This window comes from Oratosquilla oratoria, chromosome 30, assembly GCF_046742065.1.
Source record: "Oratosquilla oratoria isolate Oo_2021 chromosome 30, ASM4674206v1, whole genome shotgun sequence".
NCBI lineage: Eukaryota > Metazoa > Arthropoda > Malacostraca > Stomatopoda > Squillidae > Oratosquilla > Oratosquilla oratoria.
Window position 1 is genome coordinate 4,554,177 of NC_134806.1, and position 18,676 is coordinate 4,572,852.

The 18,676-nt window shown below is 37.6% G+C and overlaps 1 protein-coding gene across 30 annotated transcripts in view; it reads right to left on the bottom strand.

Moving 5' to 3' along the window:
- LOC143040991 (uncharacterized) overlaps positions 1–18,676 on the bottom strand; it is a 577,258-nt gene that overhangs the window by 39,437 nt on the left and 519,145 nt on the right. The gene's annotated exons all lie outside the window — the stretch shown is intronic.

Sequence of the window (18,676 nt, forward strand, 5' to 3'; positions counted from 1 at the left end):
TGCTCCCCGTGACACGCACGTGTCACAGTTATAAGCTGTGTGTATTGAGGGCTCTCAAGGCCTCGGTTTCTGGGTTATTTCTACCCACGTGGTGGCAAGTGTCTGTGTTTACAAACATAAGGCTCCAGCCATTTGTGGGACGGTTTGAAATGTTTGTTTACGTAAGGTTGATGGGTTGGTAACGAAGGGGTTGAAGACAATGCAGTAGGACAAAGTACCTTCACAGAAGGGCCTAACAGCTGAAGCTGATTTACCCTCATCATTTCATTACATGATGACCCTCCCCCTTATCTACTCATCAAGAAATAAACAATTAAGAACCAGTAAAACAAATTGGTAAACATTAGATATAAAATCTTAATTACTCATATACAAAGTTGTACTAATCTATATTGTATGGACAAAGTGCAGTTATTGAATTGAAGCGCTTTATCTGGATTTACCTATTTGCTTCAGTAAACTCTTCCTATATACAGCTATCCAATTTGTTCTGTGATCGAAAGCAAGCTCACACCAACAAGTTACCAATGAATTTAGTGAAATGCACATAAGATAAATTCACATATATTAGTTTAGTATATTTAAGAAATATAAACCAGTAATAACTTTATGCAACTTTATGAGGCATCAATATTCTAATTACCCACACCACAAAATGATGTCATGCTGATCATGGCCTGCTACAGTAATCAAACTTTGGACTCCACACAACCATGAAAGTAGGAGACCTAAATCACAATCATTCTTATGTCTTTATGGATTCCTGATAATCTAAGGACAATTACACTTATATAGAGTATCACAAATATCAAACTTTAGATGCATTTCCAATAAACTTACTTGCCTTGTATCTCACATAACACTAAGTTCTGTAATTATAAATCAATGACAGCGTGAAAGAATAAATTTTTGTTCCCCAAACAAATCATTAAATCATGAATTACTGTCATCACCATATTATATTCATGCAAAATACATTTTTATTCATTTATGTTTTGCACTCACATCATGTCAGAGTCATACAAATGCAGTACAAGAAAGTGTTTAAAGCTTAACTTTATCTTACACGAAAAAATTACAGGAAAAAGCTTACCAATACCATTTACAAACTGTTCCTATAATCTACTTGAAGGAGAATATGCACACACATTTACACATACATGCATTTTGAGCCTTAGGCACTTTCAACACAGGGTGAAGTTAAAAGAAAAAAATAAATAAATGAAAAATAAATACAAACAAAAACAATGAACAAAACAATGCAATGAAATGGAAAAATAAAATACTTAAATCACTCTGAAAGTAACGATTTACAAATCTAAAAACACCGCATAATTACTTTTGGGTCCATCATACTTTGGTTGAATAAATCCTATCACGTATGAAATTAAGCCACAAGGTATTTAACCATTAATAACAAATCAATAATTACCATCAAGATCCGGGGCCAGTAAATGCAGTACTGCTTTTTATATTTCCAATACTATAACACTGCTTTGAAGTATTGAAATTTATCTTAATTTTTCTTTAGTGAATCCGTTGTTCCTTTTTCTTTAATGTTAACAGCTACCTCTGATTTCTCAAATATCAGCCCAATCTTTGCTGAGTCCTCATATATGTAAATTACATTATTAACAGGCTTTTTCAACATAATTGTTAATTGGTCTCCCTTTCATTAAAACATATATATATATATATATATATATATATATATATATATATATATATATATATATATATAAATATATGTATATATACATATATACATTATATATATACACACACACACACACACTAAGAATGTGTGTTCACAAATGCATGAGTAACCACCAGGAAAAATAAACTAATGAAGCAGAGTGCTTTCCTATAATTACTTAAGATGTAACTATAAGAAAGCACTCTATTTTGTTAGTATAATTTTCCTGGCGGTTACTCGCACACACATATTATATATATATATATATATATATATATATATATATATATATATATATATATATATATATATATATATATATATATATATATATATGAGTGAAATGAGGAGATTAAAAGGGAGGGTCACCATGTAAAATAAGTGGTGTCTAGTAAACCAGATTAGGCTGTTGGACCCTGTTGTGGATGTGCATGTCTTGCTGCAATGCTTCTGTCGTGGGCAGTGGGCAAGGGACAGGGACGGCCATTCATCCAAAAGGAGTCAAGATTAAAAGAAAACAAACAGGTGTGGGATTGGTGTGGGATAGGTGGGGGGGGGGTGCATGCTTTGGCTGGCCACCTCCCTCATGGGTGAAGAATAGTTTTGATGTATGCCTGGAGAGCAAAATGACAGTGCTATAAGAAAAGATGAGGTACAAAGAGCATTAAAAATTATGAAAGCTGGTAAGGCACCCAGAGATGGGTATCATGCAAGTGTCTGACAAAGGGAGAAATGGTTATAGTGGATTGGCCAGGGAAATTATTTAATATGTGCCTATGGGGAGTGGAATGTGCCAGAGGATTGGAGTAGTGCTTATAGAGTTCCAGTTTACAAAGGAAAAGGCAACAAATGTGAATGTCGTAATTTTAGAGGGGTCAGTTGGAGCACAAAGAAGCTTTTGTGAGGGGGTTTGTTGGAGGGATTTGGAGAGGAATAGAGGGAGCATTTGGTGAGGAACAGTGTGGGTTTAGGAAATTTAGAGGGTGTGTGGATAAATTTTTTGTTGAAAGGCAGATTTGTGAGAAGTTTATGGCAAAGGGTAACAATGTTTTTTGGGCTTTTATGGATTTAGAGAAAGCATGTAACTGGGTAGACAGCAAGGAATTGTGGGAGATACTACAGATATGTGGAATAGGAGGAAAGCTGTGGGCAGTCAAAAGCTTTTAAATGAATATTATATAAGTATGGGTGTGTATGTATATGTGTGTGCATATATATATATATATATATATATACATTTACTTTTTTATTTTAGGAATGTCCCCTGTGGGGCTACAAGGAGAAGGATGCCTAGTCCCAATCCCCGTCCCTTTCTTCTCGCCTCTTACGATCTGAGTGGAAATACTTGGTGGCAGTATTCTTTTCCCCCACTACAGGCCTTGCTGTGGATGTGCTGTGTCTTGTGACACAACTTCTGACCCTGGGCAGTGGACAAGGTGCAGGGATGACCCGTCATCCAGGAGGTGCTAAGATAAGAGGGAGAGTGGAGGGGTGTGGAGTGTATTCAGGGATGGAATGGGTGGGAATGATTTTATGCCTTTTCCTTTTTGGCTACCTCCCTTGTAAGGGGGAAAAAGCCTTGGTATATGTATGATGTATGTATGTATGTATATATATATATATATATATATATATATATATATATATAAATATATATATATATATATATATATATATATATATACATACATACACACACTTGAAAGGGATTGGCTGAATCAAAAGATACCCCCATCCACATCTATCAAAAAAACCCATTTGCTGTCCCTCCCATCTTGGCAACTTATGGATTAAGGGTCATTCCTGTTCCCCACCACATGCTTAGGTCAGAGGCAATTCTGTAGGACAACACCTCAACAGCAAAGTCCAACTGGTTTACCCTCACTTTAGATAAGCATATAGTGACCTAAAGAAAAATCTCACATATTTGGACTCAAACTAATTTCTTGCTGCAATGAGCACTTTTAAATTCATTTCTGTTAATTTTGTTCCTTGCACTGCCATTTTTAATTTCTAAATATTTAAAGTGAACAATCCATGAAAACATATTTCATTGTTAGTAAAAACAAAAATAACTATCCTAAGTTACCTAAATGTAAAAGTGTTGCTAGATATTATATTGGCAGTCATACTTTTCAAATCATAAATTTTTCTAGAAGCAAGGAAACAATTCAGAAAAAACCATAGGAAAAAACTGATATTGCAGGCAGAGGAACTCAGCATTTATGGGATTATGGAAGACACAAGTTAATTACTGTCAGGGCCAATAAAGACCTCTCACACACTGAGCTGCAGACAAAGAGAAACACTGTGCAGAAGCATTCAGGTAGAGGCAAATCCACACCTGCAAGCAATGGATTCCAGCTTGAGACTTATGAGGCTCAGTGTAGGCAAAAGTGTTTAAGAAGAACCACTATAAATGCAAATAATGACATGCAAAAAATGGCTCTATCAAAAGCAATGTACTTGATGCATTTGCAGCCCCTCTTGATAAATTGATCATAAACATAGCCTCAAGGCAGATAATACAGACAGGGAGAGGTCCCAGGACTCCAAAACCTTTAGGATGTGCCCCTGTTTTGTTGCTTTTGTGCCTTAAGTAATTCCAGTGACTCAAGATGCTTGACAGGAAAGAAAAATTCACTTAAAATTACATGAATCTGAAGGATAAAATGTGATAACTTCAAAATATCTTTCTTTGCCCACATTCACATTATATATAGTTTTCCAAATCTAGTTAAATGGAATAAGATCACAAACTGTGTGAATCAATCAACCAGTGTGTTATTTGTGCATGTCAAAATGTATACACAACTACATACACATACAGTTCACACAAGCCAAGAATACAAGTAAACATCACATCACAGGGACTGCTGAGCTCCATATCACATACTACAGTGGGATCATGGCAATTCAAGAAAAACAATCAAGAGACCACATCTAAACACGTCATCTACTGTTATGGCATAGTACTATTTTGCCATGTAAATGACCTATACTGTAAATTTGCCTAGAAATAACACAATGAACTCTGGATTTGGTACCACTTTAAAAGTTAAATATATAAAAATGCTCATTAAATAAGGTACTTAATTTATGCACATACCCTAACAAACGTAGGAGTGAATGTGTAAAAATAAATACACATGAAATAACAAAAATATTAACAATAAAAGAATAGTAATAATAATATTAATAATAATAATAATAATAATAATAATAATAATAATAATAATAATAATAATAATAATAATAATAATAATAATAATAATAATAATAATAATGATGATGATAATAACAATAATGATAATAACCATGTTAAATGTCATTTGTAAGGTGATAAGATGTACAACGGGTAATGGTGCTGGGGTGGAGGTAATTTTAAAGGTTGAGAGGCTGGAGAATGTGAAGACCTTTACATGTGATCACATATGACAAGGAATGGAGGAGTAGAGGTGGATGTGAATTATGAAGTAAGGGAAGCAATTGAATGACTAGGGAGAATAAGTGTCATGAGAAACAGGTATCCATGAATGAACACAAGGAGAACTGTATGAGAGAGTGATTGTGCCCATAGCACTGTATGAAGCAGAGAAATCTGAAAGAGGCAGAAAGGAAAAGCTTAAACGTGTTTGAGATGAAGTATTTAAGAAGTATGGAGGGAGTCATGAGGATGGATAGAGTGAGAAATGTGGAGGTGAGGGAGAGTAGGGGTGGAAAGAGAGCTGGCAGATACAATTGATCAAAGAATGCTAAAATGGGCATATAGAAGGAATGGGTTATTAATGACTAGCGAAAATGGTATGGATAGCAGAGGTGATGGAGGGCACTTGTAGGGAAGATCAAGAATAAGGTGGATGGATGGAGTAAGGAAGGCATTGGATGAAAAAGGAATGTCGGTCAAGCAAAGGAAGAGAGTGCAAAAGATAGGAGTAAATGAGGAGTACTTGTATATGAATGAGGAATTATGTTCTTATCTGTAAATTTCTAGAGTGGATGGAAAGGGGGGGAGGCACCATATAACAAAGCTGCGGTGGTACACCAGCTCTGATTGTCAATCCCTGCTTTACAAGTGGTGTCGTACTGGATTGCCTCTGACCTAAGCAGAGTCCTAAAATGGGGGGGACAATGAATAGTGTTTTGGATGAGTGTGGAATGGATGTGTGGGTGTATCCTTTGACTCAGCCACCCCTCATAAGGGGGAAAAGGCCTTTTGGTATATGTATGTATATATGTTAATATTCCAAAAATCAATGATGAACTCTTCTAATGTATTACAAATTTCCCTTACATGTGTTCCAAAAATCAATGATGAACTCTTCTAATGTATTACAAATTTCCCTTACATGTGTTATCCACTTCCTTCCAATGTGTCCCTGAAGAACCACAATTAGGGTTGAAGATGTCAAACTTGAACTATACACGATTTTAAAACTATATATGATTGTAAAATAAAGGTATGACCCCCATGAGCACAGTTTCTTTCCTGCATAGTACAATTAAGTAAACGCACACATATAGTCTTGCAGATAAAACATATGAAAAGAGATTAAAAGCACTGGACCTCTCATCAGTGAAATAAAGAGAGATATAGGCGACTAGATCACAGTGTTCAGATAATTAAAGACAGTAGATAAAACTGACAGAAATCTCTTGGTTTGGGAGAAGAGAGCATCACATGGTCATGGAAACAAGCTTAACCCATTAAACTCTGATAACAAGATTCTTGTCATTTGGTCAAATAAAACAAAAAATCATAAAACACCAAAATGTTTGATCAAACACCAGAAAAATATGACGTCAGTCCTCGCTTCGTGCGAGGACTGACGTCATATTTTTCTGGTGTTTGATCAAACATTTTGGTGTTTTATGATTTTTTGTTTTATTTGACCAAATGACAAGAATCTTGTCATCGGAGTTTAATGGGTTAAAAACACTGTCTGTATCTAAAGGATGTAAAAAAAACATAATTTCCATGTAGATGCATCAACTGAAATACCTTGGAAGATGATATAGTGAATTGGAAACTTGATGTGGTAATTGGAGAAAGGCAGGTCCCCATAAGCATTAATTCCTTTCCTGCATTTTATAAATAGGTAAGTACAAAAACACACATACATGCACAGGGACCATTGACAGGTTGTTTGTGGTGGCCCTTCAAGATGAACAGTGAAGCTGCTTATTTTCAACACCCATAAAATTCCTCACATCCACCAGGAAATGCAGCCCTAAAGGGCTGACACTTAGTCTTCAGACTGAGCCCTAGATCTCTCTGACAACTTCAACTGTATTTCTTACACCTTTTCCTCTCTTCCTACTACTTTCAGCCATTAACATAAAAAAACACACAAATAATCCAATGTTTCTTCCTGAATTCTTTTTCTTGTTTAATTAAATTATCATTTGCTTCTGTTTAACTTTATAAATGTTCTTGTTGTTAATCATCCTTCCTATGGTTTTATAGTCAACATCTTGACAAACACTTGGAACTTAACATACATATGTATAGCCAACCCTTTCAATGTTAAGATGCACCTTTATCCTGGCTGCTATCACTAAGGGAAAACATTGCACAAAATATTAACACTCTCAATTAACCATATCCTTGCTTATACCAATTTGTATTTATATTTTGACAATTGTCAGACATTTCATTCAGTCTCAGAAAACCTACTGTACAGTAAATGGGTTAATGATAGGTTTATTCCAATCCTGAGGTGACTCTGTGTATAAAGTGATTGTATATATTTACCTAGTTATATATAGAAATAGAATTACACTTGTGGGGTCATCTTTCAGGGTTTCCCTCCTCTCCCTTTATTTTTTTCTTTTCTAAGTTCGTGACCATGACTTCTTGAAATCCTCTTACCCCAGACCAAGAAATCTCTGTCACCTTTGTCCACCCAGCTTCATTGCCTGGAACACAGCAATTAGGTTCCTTCTTTCTCTTCAAGCCTTCAAACTGGCAGGTCTAGTGATTCCTGCCTCTCCTCATATGACTTACCTGCAAATTACCTGTGTTACTATTTGTGTGGGATCACAGGTGAACTAACTTTTTATATCTGTCAGTTCTATTCCTCATTTAACATCAGTTTCATATAACTTTATTTTTCATCTTGAATCTGCTTACCGTCTGAACACGCCACCACCTATCGTAAACATTTCTTGTGCTCTATTTGTATATATAGCAAATATGGAAAAATTATCATCACAAGAAACAAAATTCAATATTTTTCTTTCTTTTGTACCAAGGATATTGTGTTCTCATTTCCATGAACATTACCTAATAATTTAATTTTCTCTTGAAACTAATACACCATTGATTGCAAAGTATCATCCTCACCCTTTTCATTCCTATTACATGTCTTTCTTTAATTCTTTTCCTTAAATCATGTGAAAAATGCACTTCATTTAGCAATATTGCTATTGATAAATTAGCAATACTACAGTGCTTCCCTCCCATAGAACAGGTAACCACCTACTCTAACATTCACTGTCATAAATAACATTAGTTAATCTGCTTACTATCTACCAACATACCACATGTATGCTACAACAAAACCTACAAAGCTAAATGAAATTCTACCAACAAGACTGGAGGAAGGAAAGCACCTCACAAAAAGAACTAGTCAACCCTCAATAATCTGACATACAGTAACTCTGAATTTGTGATAATTTGGCACTTTTGACGCGAGTGATGAAATAAAATTTGATCCTCTAGGATCATCTCAAAATACTAAGGTAGTAGATGAGCCAGTTGTTGTTTGAGGATGACAGAGCATTGGGGCTGTGTCTGAGGACAGATGGAAACAACTGGTGGCTGAGTTTGGGAGGATCTGTGAGTGGAGGAATCTGAAGTAAATGTGAGCGAAAGCAAAGTGATGAGATATAGAAATGATAATAGTGGAGGAATGGAAGTAAGAGGCTGGAGGAAGTGGAGAGCTTTAAGTACTTATGGTCACATGTGGCAGTGAATGGAGAAGTGAAGATGGAGGTGAATTATAAAGGAAAAGAGTAAGTAAATTTTAAAGGGAATAAATAGTGTTACAAGAAATAGGTACTTTGGGATGAACACAAAGAGAAGGTTGTATGAGTGAGTGTGTCCACAGCACTGTATGGTGCACAGACCTGCAATTTCAAGGAGGCAGAAGGGAATAGTTTAAGCATGTTTAAAATGAAGTATTTGAAAAGTATGGTAGATGTTACCAGGATAGAGATAGAAATGTGAATGTGAGGCATAGAGCAAGGGTGGAAAGACAGTTGGGAGACAAGGCAGGGTAGATCAAAGCGTGCCGAGATGGTTTTGGCATACAGAAAGAACAACTGATGAAAGACTAGCAAAAAGAGTGTGGAAAGCAGAAGTGCACTGAGGAAACTTGAGGGGAAGACCAAAAATTAAATAAGTGGACAGGGTGAAGGAGACACTAGATGCAAGAGGATTATCTGTTGAGCAAGAAAGGATGCAAAATGTAGGAGTGAATGAGTGGTTGTAAGTGGATGAAGAAAATTATATGGCCTGAAGGGATGTTCTTGTCTGCTCTACATTTATTTTTTTCAAGTGGATGAGTTTATTTCCCACCCACCCCCAATATAATAAAGTAGTGGGGGTTAACCATCTCCAAATGTTGGGTTTCACTGTGGAAGCACTGTCTTTCTGCATTGTCTTTGACTTCAGCAGTATGGCAGAGGACAGGGGAGGCCCTTCATTCATGAAGTGCTAAGATGAGAGGGGGTGACCAATAGGTTTTGAATGGGCATGGGATGGGAGGAACTTGAGCATATGCTTTGAATAAACTGCCCCCTTATAAGGAGAAAAAGACCTTTTAGTATGTATGTACCAAAGGCCCTTTCCCCTTTATAAGTGGGTTGAATATATCATAGAACACCCACATCATAACCAAGACTTATTCAACCACCCCTACCACCCTGACAGCAAGGAGACGATTCTCTCTGATATTCCATTTCACAAGACCATTGCTTGTAGGTACATAATTTTAATCCCAGTGAATATATATATGCAACATATACATACAGTTATATCATGCACTAAAGTCCTCCCATCTCAGCACCTTGGGGATGAAAGGTTGCCCAGTCCTCCATCACACTGCTTATGTCATAGGCAATGCAGCAAGGCATGGGTCTTCCACAGTTCAGCCTGAGAGTCGAAAGTAATTTACCCCCACCATTTCTTATATAGTGAAAATAACTTATGAAACATATGAGATGAACATCCCTTTGAGCTGTGTCATCTCTTCATCTATTCACAATTTCCTTCCATTCACTCCTATCTTTTGCAATCCTTCTTCCCTGCTCAACAGACATTATTCATGCATCACAATCTCTCTTCCACTCAGGCTCACTCCATCCACCTATGCTTTCCACACTCTTTGTAAGTCTTTCCTCATTCATTCTTCCTATATGTACAAATTATTTCAGCACTCTCTAATCTACCCAATCTAACAGTTCCCTTCCCACCACCATTCTCTGCCTCATCTCCACATTTCTCATTTTATCCATTCTTGTAACACCTATCATATTTCTCAAACACTTGATCTCAAAAACATTCTGTTTCCTCTATATTCCAAGCATGCTCCACACAGTACCATGGGTTCAACCACCTTCATACAAAATATTCTTTGTATCCATCCCCTAAAACCTATTTCTTACAACACTTTTCATTCCACCCGGCATATACTTCCTGTGTGCTCTATAACTCGCCTCCACACCCATTCCTACATTCACTGCCCCATAGAACTCCAATATGTGAAACTCTTCTTCCTGGAGCACCTCAACTTTAATATGCATGGTCAACCATCACACCTTGAATATTTCATCACTTTTCTTGTGTCCACATTCACTCATAGTTTTCTTCTTTTACACAAGCTTTCCAAAATCAGTCACCAACTACTTCATTACCTCCTTACAATTAGCCAGTGCCATACATCCACCTCAAAAACTTTGGCCAATTAATTAATCAATCTGTTTCCCCTGGTCTCTCTTGCAGGGCTGCAGCATTCAGGTAAATTAAAATAGCCCTGTATTGTTGTCTAAGGAGTATTTGTGTGTGGCATCATGGTATAAATTATTCTGTGTCTTCTGCGTGGTTGTTGGATCTGGGGCAGTTTGAATCTGTTGCCAAGTCTAATCTGTGTTGGTATTGTTTTAATGCTGGATGGTGTCCTGAGCACAGGTACACCAGTGTGGTTCTTATTAGGTGTAGGAGGGTTTTTTCTGTAATGTTTATGCCTGGCAGTTGTTATTGGTTTATTGAGTTTGGTAGTCTATCTTGAAGGACTAGTTTAGTGATCTGTGTGTATGTATTTTTGTGAGGATGTTTTGAGTGTCTGAGTTGTATGCTTTAGGTTTTTTTTTTCTGTGTAGAGCTATTTCTTTTTCAAATCCCACTTTCTTTACTTCCTTTTCACTGACTTTATATTGTCCCGATATCCTGTTTTTACTTTTTCCAAAATCCACTATACTACTTTCTTAATGTTGAAGTCCACTTCCCACTTCTGGCTTTATTCCCAAAGTTTGTTCAGATCTCTCTGCAGTGACTCACAGTCTATTTCAGTCCTCACTTTTCTCAACAACTTTGAGTCATCAACAAAGAAACAGTGTGTGCAAACACTATTCAAGATTTTAAGAAAAAACTTGACGCTGAAAGATACAAAGACAAGCATAACTCCCTTCCCATATAATACAACTAGGTAAAAAGAAGCTCATGTAACTGTCCACACCCTTGGCCATGTCATTCACATAAATAGCAAACATTATTGGACCCAGTACAGATCCCTGTGGAACTCTACTAATCACTTCTTCCCAAGTATAACTCCTATCTCTGAGCACTACTCTCATTTTTCTTCCATGCAAGAAATCCTCCGTCCATTCCAGTACTTCACCTTGTATACCTATGGTTATCAGTTTTCTTAATAGTTTTCTATGTGGCACTTTATCAAAAGCTTTTTGTAGGTCTAGGAAAACACAATCAGCCCATCCGTCCCTTTCCTATATCATATCTAATAGTCTTGAGTAGAAACAGATCAGATCTTCCCTGTCTGAATCCAAATGTCTCAGGTTTAGTATGTTGTTCTCCAGATGTTTTGTTCATCTGTTTGATAACTTTTTCACAATTTTGGCTACAGTACTTGTAAGGAAAACCATTCTGTAATTTGTTGGGTCTTACTTGTTTTCTCCTCTATATTGGCCTTTTTCCAGTCTTCTGGTATTTTTCCTTCTTTAAGTGAGCATCTTATATATATTTTGCCTACCATTTCTTCTCTACATTCCTTTAGTATCCAGTTTGCAATTCCATCTGGGCCATGCAATTTCCTGGCATCAAGGTTTGTTAGTTGGTCCATTATTTCTGCTCATGTTCCTATTATTTCCTCCATAGGGAGGGGGATCTCGCTTCTTGCCCTTCATCCCAGTGCCACACATTTTCTAGAGTGAAAACTGACTTGAAATGTTTATTCATCACCACAGCCATTTCTTTATCTTCTGTGTATTCCATATTCCTTTGGCATAATTTTTCTATTTTTTGTTTTGTTTTTCAATTTGCCATCCACATATCTACACAACAGTTTTGGTTGATCCTTACATTTTTCTGTTGTGTCTTTTTCATAATTTCTTTTTTCTTCCCTGGTTATTTCTACTTATTCATTCCTTTCATTGATATATATTTACCACTTTCTAGGATTTTTCTCTTTTTTCCATCTTTTCCAAGCTCTCTTCTTTCTTTTGCCTCACTGCACCTTCTGTTAAACCAGCACTTAATAAACACCTTTTCCTGTTTTTGTCTTGGTACATATTTATATACCCCTTCATTTTATGTTTCCATAGGAATCTTCCATTTTTCTTCCATTCATGTCTCTTCATTGTAGAATTTTTCCCAACTCACTTCCTGAAAAAAATTCTTAAGTTCGCAAAGTCTGTTTTACTATATACCAGTCTCTCTTTTCTGTATTTCTCATTTCTCTCCATTTCTCTCTGATGTAAAGAATAAATCTAATCTTGATGGTTCTTCATCATTTCTATATCTGGTATTTTCCTTTACCCATTGTGTCATTGTATGTTCCACAGTCATGTCAAGATATACATTTCCCCATAATTCCTCTCCACCTTTCACTATCATCTTTGCTGTTAAAATCTCCCATAAGTACCACATTGCCTCCATCTTTCAGCTCCCCATTTAATGAAAGCCTTGTATCTTCTAATATTTTAGAGTAATCCCTCTCCAAGAACCCATTTTTGGGGGCACATAAATCACCACACTCTCTTTTTCATGTCATTATCTTCAACTCTTTTCGTAACCATGTCCGCACTGTTCCCTCCATAACTTTTGTCACATTTAAATTTTTCTTGGCCAAGAACAAGACTCCTCTACCTTATTTTTCCTCTCTATTTCTAAGCCAGTGATTATATAATCCATTTTCAACAAGTAATCATTAAGCTCATTAAATCCTGAAATAAATAAGTTGATATTAGTATGGGCCACTTTTAATTTTCTGCACTCTCCATCTCATTCTTTGTTCCTTTCATTTCCTTTTCTTGACCATACCATTTTCTGTCTCATGTCTAACACTCTCCGAAAGAATTTATTTTTCCCAGTCTCTGTTTTCTCTCTCTCTCTCTCTCTCTCTCTCTCTCTCTCTCTCTCTCTCTCTCTCTCTCTTTCCTTAAGGTTCATATCTCTTCTTATGCATACATCTTTATAGTGATCAATATTTACCAACTTTCCTGTTCTTGTTAGTATCTCTTCCACTGCTCTTTGTGACTTTAATGTGATCTTTAGGGGTTGATTTCCTTCTTGTACACATTTTCCCAATCTATGCACTTCCTCTATTTCCTTTTCCAATTGTTGCTCTTCATCTTGTACTATCAAAACATTTCTTGCTAATTTTTTCTCTTCTTTTTCTCTCACGAACCTTACTGGGTTCTTTTTTCTTTTAGACCAAATACAACTATACACTTCTTTTTGTGTACTGTATCTCTAACCAAATTTTCCTTTTCCTTGATTACCTGAATGACTGTTTCCTTAGCATTCTCCTGCATTTGTTGCTGAATTCCTTAAAAGATATCTTATCCTTTTCATGATCTTTTTTCAATTCCTTCCTGAATTGCTGCATATTCTGTGTGTGTGTATTTACCTAGCTGTATTATATGGGTTGTTGTTGTTGTTGTCGTTCCCTAGACTGTCTGTCCGAGCAGTCCCGTCTCCCCAAGGAAGGCCACAGCCGAAACTGGGTTTTCCCACAAATCCTTTATAGAGTGTATGTTGTGTTGTTTGCGTGCATGATTGTGTATAATGCAGTCTTCCATTATGTGTTGTATGGTATGGGGTGAAGTGTTACATCCTGGGCAGAGAGCTATGCTCATAGTGACCCATCTTTGTATCTCTCAGCATCTAGTTTTTAAATTATTGTATAGTTTTTGCACACATTATTGCCTCATCCAATTTGTTCCAGATATCCACCACTCTGTGTGGGAAACTATTCTTTTTCAGATCACTTCTATATCTATCCTTTTTTAGTTTCTTTTCATGTCCTCTTGTTTTTCTCTTTAATAAATCTTCTCTGTCATGGACTTCCATCCCTTTCATAATTCTGTAAATGACCAGTAGATCTCCTTTTTCACTTTTTTGTTTCAGGGTTGGTAGTTCCAGATTGGCCAATCTTTGTTCTGTTGGTGGTGCTTGTGAAATGTAGTGTGAAGGGTTGTGGTGAAGTGTGAAGTGATGCAAGGTTCTGGCATAGAATTGTGTTCCTGTCATTTTTATATGTTCTGTAGGGGAGACTTTGGTTTCTGTATGCACTTGTTCAAACATTCATAAGAGCATTAACTGACATTATCGTTGCACAACAAAATCCCAAACATCTGGAAAAAGAGCTCACTTAATCCTCATTTTGAAACTTCCTTAAAAAGGCAATGATTATAAAAATAAACAATAAATAAATAAATGAAAAGCCTGCATCATTATCTTTCGTCACTACTGTCCATAATATCCAAACTAATAGAGAGACAAATAACAGCAAGAATCAAATCAGAAATGCCTACCTCTCCTAATCAACATGGATTCAAGGAAGAGACACTCCACCATCACATTGCTCACAAACATCAAACAAGTGCTGGATGGATTCAACAACAACAACAATGATATGGTTTAACGTCACACACTCCCCCCTATCGGGAGGCTAGGACAGTGCCCCTCACAAAGGACTTTGTAGCATGGAATTTAATGAACCATGCCCTTGGTTCAACTTCGCTGGTGGCAGGATTCGAACCGCCCTCACCTCGACCTTCGCCGCAAATAACGATGCCCTAACCCGCTCAGCCTATGTCTACCAGAAAGACCAGTTATGGTAGACATAGACATAAGCAAGGCTTCTGACATGGTCCCTAGACACATACTACCCAAAAAGACCATTAGGACATTTATGGTAACAACAAAAAGTAGATAACAAACTTCATAGCAAGAAGACGGTGCAGAATAACCCAAAACAACCAAATCTTAGGATCATAAAGGCTATAAAATGGAGTCCCTCTTGGTGCAATACTTTCACCTTTACTGTTCAATCTCTTCATGAGTGATCATCAAACTCCAGAACCAGTACTAAACACCAATGCTCTCTCATAGGCAGATGACTTGACAACATTAACCCAGTACTTTAAAATACAAATTAGTGGCTGTTCAACTTATACATGGATGGGGTGGTGCGAGAGGTGAATGCTAGGGTAGTGAGTCAGGGATTGGAGATGGTTAAAGAAAATGGAGAAAAGTGGGAGGTGAGCCAGCTGTTGTTTGCGGACGACACTGCGCTTGTGGCAGGGTCAGAGGAGGGATTGAGGAAGCTGGTGGCAGAGTTTGGGAGAGTATGTGATAGAAGAAAGCTAAAGATAAATGTGGGTAAAAGTAAGGTGATGAGATGTACAAGGGGTGAAAGTGGCAGTAGACTGGAAGTGAACATTAAGGGAGAGCGACTGGAGGAAGTGGATAGTTTTAGATACTTGGGTGCAAGTGTAGCAGGAAAAGGTGGAGTGAAGGTGGAGGTAGAATGTAGATTGAGAGAAGCGAGTAAATGCCTTGGTGGTTTAAAGAGTGTAATGAGGAATAGACATTTGGGAATGGATGCGAAGAGGAGACTGTATGAAGGAGTGATTGTGCCAACAGCACTGTATGGGGCAGAAACGTGGAACATAAGAGAAGAAGAGAGGAGGAGTTTGAATGTGTTTGAGATGAGGTGTCTGAGAAGTATGGTGGGGGTTACTAGGCTGGATAGAGTGAGAAATGAGGAGGTGAGGAGGAGAACAGGGGTGAAAAAGGATTTGGGAGATAGGGTTGATGAAAGAATATTAGGATGGTTTGGACACATGGAAAGAATGAGTGAAGAAAGACTAGTAAAAGAGGTATGGAAGGCAGATGTGGAGGGAGTGAACATGAGGGAACGTCCTAGGATGAGGTGGATGGATGGGGTGAAGGGGGCTTTGGGGAAGAGGGGAATGTCTGTTGAGGAAGGAAGGGAGAGGACGGAAGACAGAGGTGAGTGGAGAATGGTTGTATATGGATGATGTTGTGACTGCATGAGGAGGAATGGGTGGGGGGGTGGGGGGTGGGGTAGTATGTGCGAGTAAATTTTGACGCAGCCCGAAGGGATTTTTCCCCGTCCTCGCCTTATATGCAAAGGGGGACGGAGAGGGGGGGTCGCCGATTAAATGAAGCGGCCTTGCTGTGGATGTACTGTGTCTTGCGACACTGCTTCTGACCCAGGGCGGTGGGCAGGGTGCAGGGATGACCCGTCATCCAGGAGGTGCTCAGATGAGAGGAAGGGTGGGAGGGGTGTGGAGGGTATTTAGGGATGAAATGGGTGGGAGTGTTTTTGTGCCTTTCCCTTTTTGGCTACCTCCCTTGGAAGGGGGAAAAAGCCTTGGTATATGTATGTATGTAGTAGCAATAAACAACCAAGCCTACTTATAGACATATACCAAAGGCTTTTTCCCCCTTACATGGGAGGTAGCCAAAAAACAAAGGCATATATACCACTCCCACCCATTCCATCCCTAACATACTCCATTCCCCTCCACCCTCTTCCCTCCCTCTAATCTTGGCATCTCCTGGATCACAGGTCATCCCTGCATCTCCCCTACTGCCCTGGGTCAGAAGCAGTGTCACAAGACACAGCACATCCACAACAAAGCTGCTTCATTAAAGAAGACAGGGTGAAATGTGCTAAAACAATCACTCCACAATGACAAAATGGAAGCCCCATCCCAGAAATCAAACGACATTGCTCACACCCAACCATGAAAAAAATATATATATATTTATATATATTAAAACTAACTGTTCAAATCCTTCCATTGGAAAAGAACCCTAGTATTCTAGGCCTAACTTTTGATACTACATCCCTTTCAGCCCAAATATAAAGGACCTGACAGCAAGAATATACAAGAAAACTAACTTGCTTAAAACCATTGCACAAGAAAACTTTCCTATCTAAAACTATCATAAGCACAACAGAAAGAAACTAATAACCACTATCTTCAAGCAATTCATAAGAACCACCCTCAACTATACCTCCACAGCATGGTTCCCAAGAATCAGTAAGATAAATGTAAACAAATCACAAACTTTACAGAATAGAGCACTGAGAGTAATAACAAGATAAACCAAAACCACCGCAATTGGACACCTGTATATAGGAACCACAATACTACTCATAGAACACCACATGAAAATGAGAGGAAAACAGTTCTACATCTAAGCCCTTAATACTACATAACCATTACACTACATCTCACAAGCTCCACCAACAGAACACGAAGACAAAAAAATATATACCAACAGCATACTACTCAGAAATTTATGACAATTTACTACCTTTACCACAGAAAACATCCATACAAAAACACATACACACTCAGATAACAAGCCCCTCAAGACAGACCACCAAACTACTCCACTAACAGCCCCCAGACATAAGCATCACAGAAAAAACTCCCACATCTAGTAAGAACCACACTGGCACGACTATACTCTGAACACCATCTAGTACTGAAACAGTACCATCACAGATTAGGCCTAACCACAGATTCAATGTCTCCCTGATGCAACAACCACACAGAGAAAACAGAGCACCTCATATTACAATGCCCCACACTAACAATCCCTAGACAACACAATATATTTTCTCAAAGTGACTTGCAGAACCACCCGAAAGCTGTTGCCAGTTACCATGAAGGCTATGAATCTTTTGCAAGAGGCACCTGGGGCGACAGATTGACTGATTGGAGATTCATCCACAAATAACAACTGGTTCATTTCTCATGTCCTTCCATTCTCACTCATCATTTCCAAACCTCTACATTGTACCCTTGTGCTAACCTCCCTTATCCTATACATATACATGTTGAACAACTATAATGACACCACACAACTCTGATGCAACACTACATTCACCTCAAACCATTACTTCTCTCTATTCCCTGAAAATGCCTTATTATCAAGGCCTGACATATGATGGGAGTAAGTGGCAGTTATCTATATGTTAAAATAAAACAAAAAAAGGTGAGGAATGGAGAAAATGTAACAAAATATGAGACCAAGTTCACAAGATATAAATTTAATTGCATTTATGAATATGACATTATCTATCATTCTGGGATAACTGCATTAAAAAGGGAAAAGAGTGGACAGCTGGAGTTTTGAAAAAAGTGGAAGCATGACATGGTGAACTGGGAGTTTCAGAAGCAGTGCAAGGTCAATAATTGGTGTGCAAAGACAAACATTTTTCAAAGATTCTATTGATGAAGTTAAACTCAGCAACATTTAAAAGGAGAAAAGAGTATGGATATAGAATATTAGGAGAAAAATAGGTAACTGGTGTGGGAATATGCATGGCAAATCACTGGCAAAGAGCTACTATGGATGAGGTTACCAAATACTTAGGGAAAGGATATAGTATAGGAAACAGAAAAGGTAAT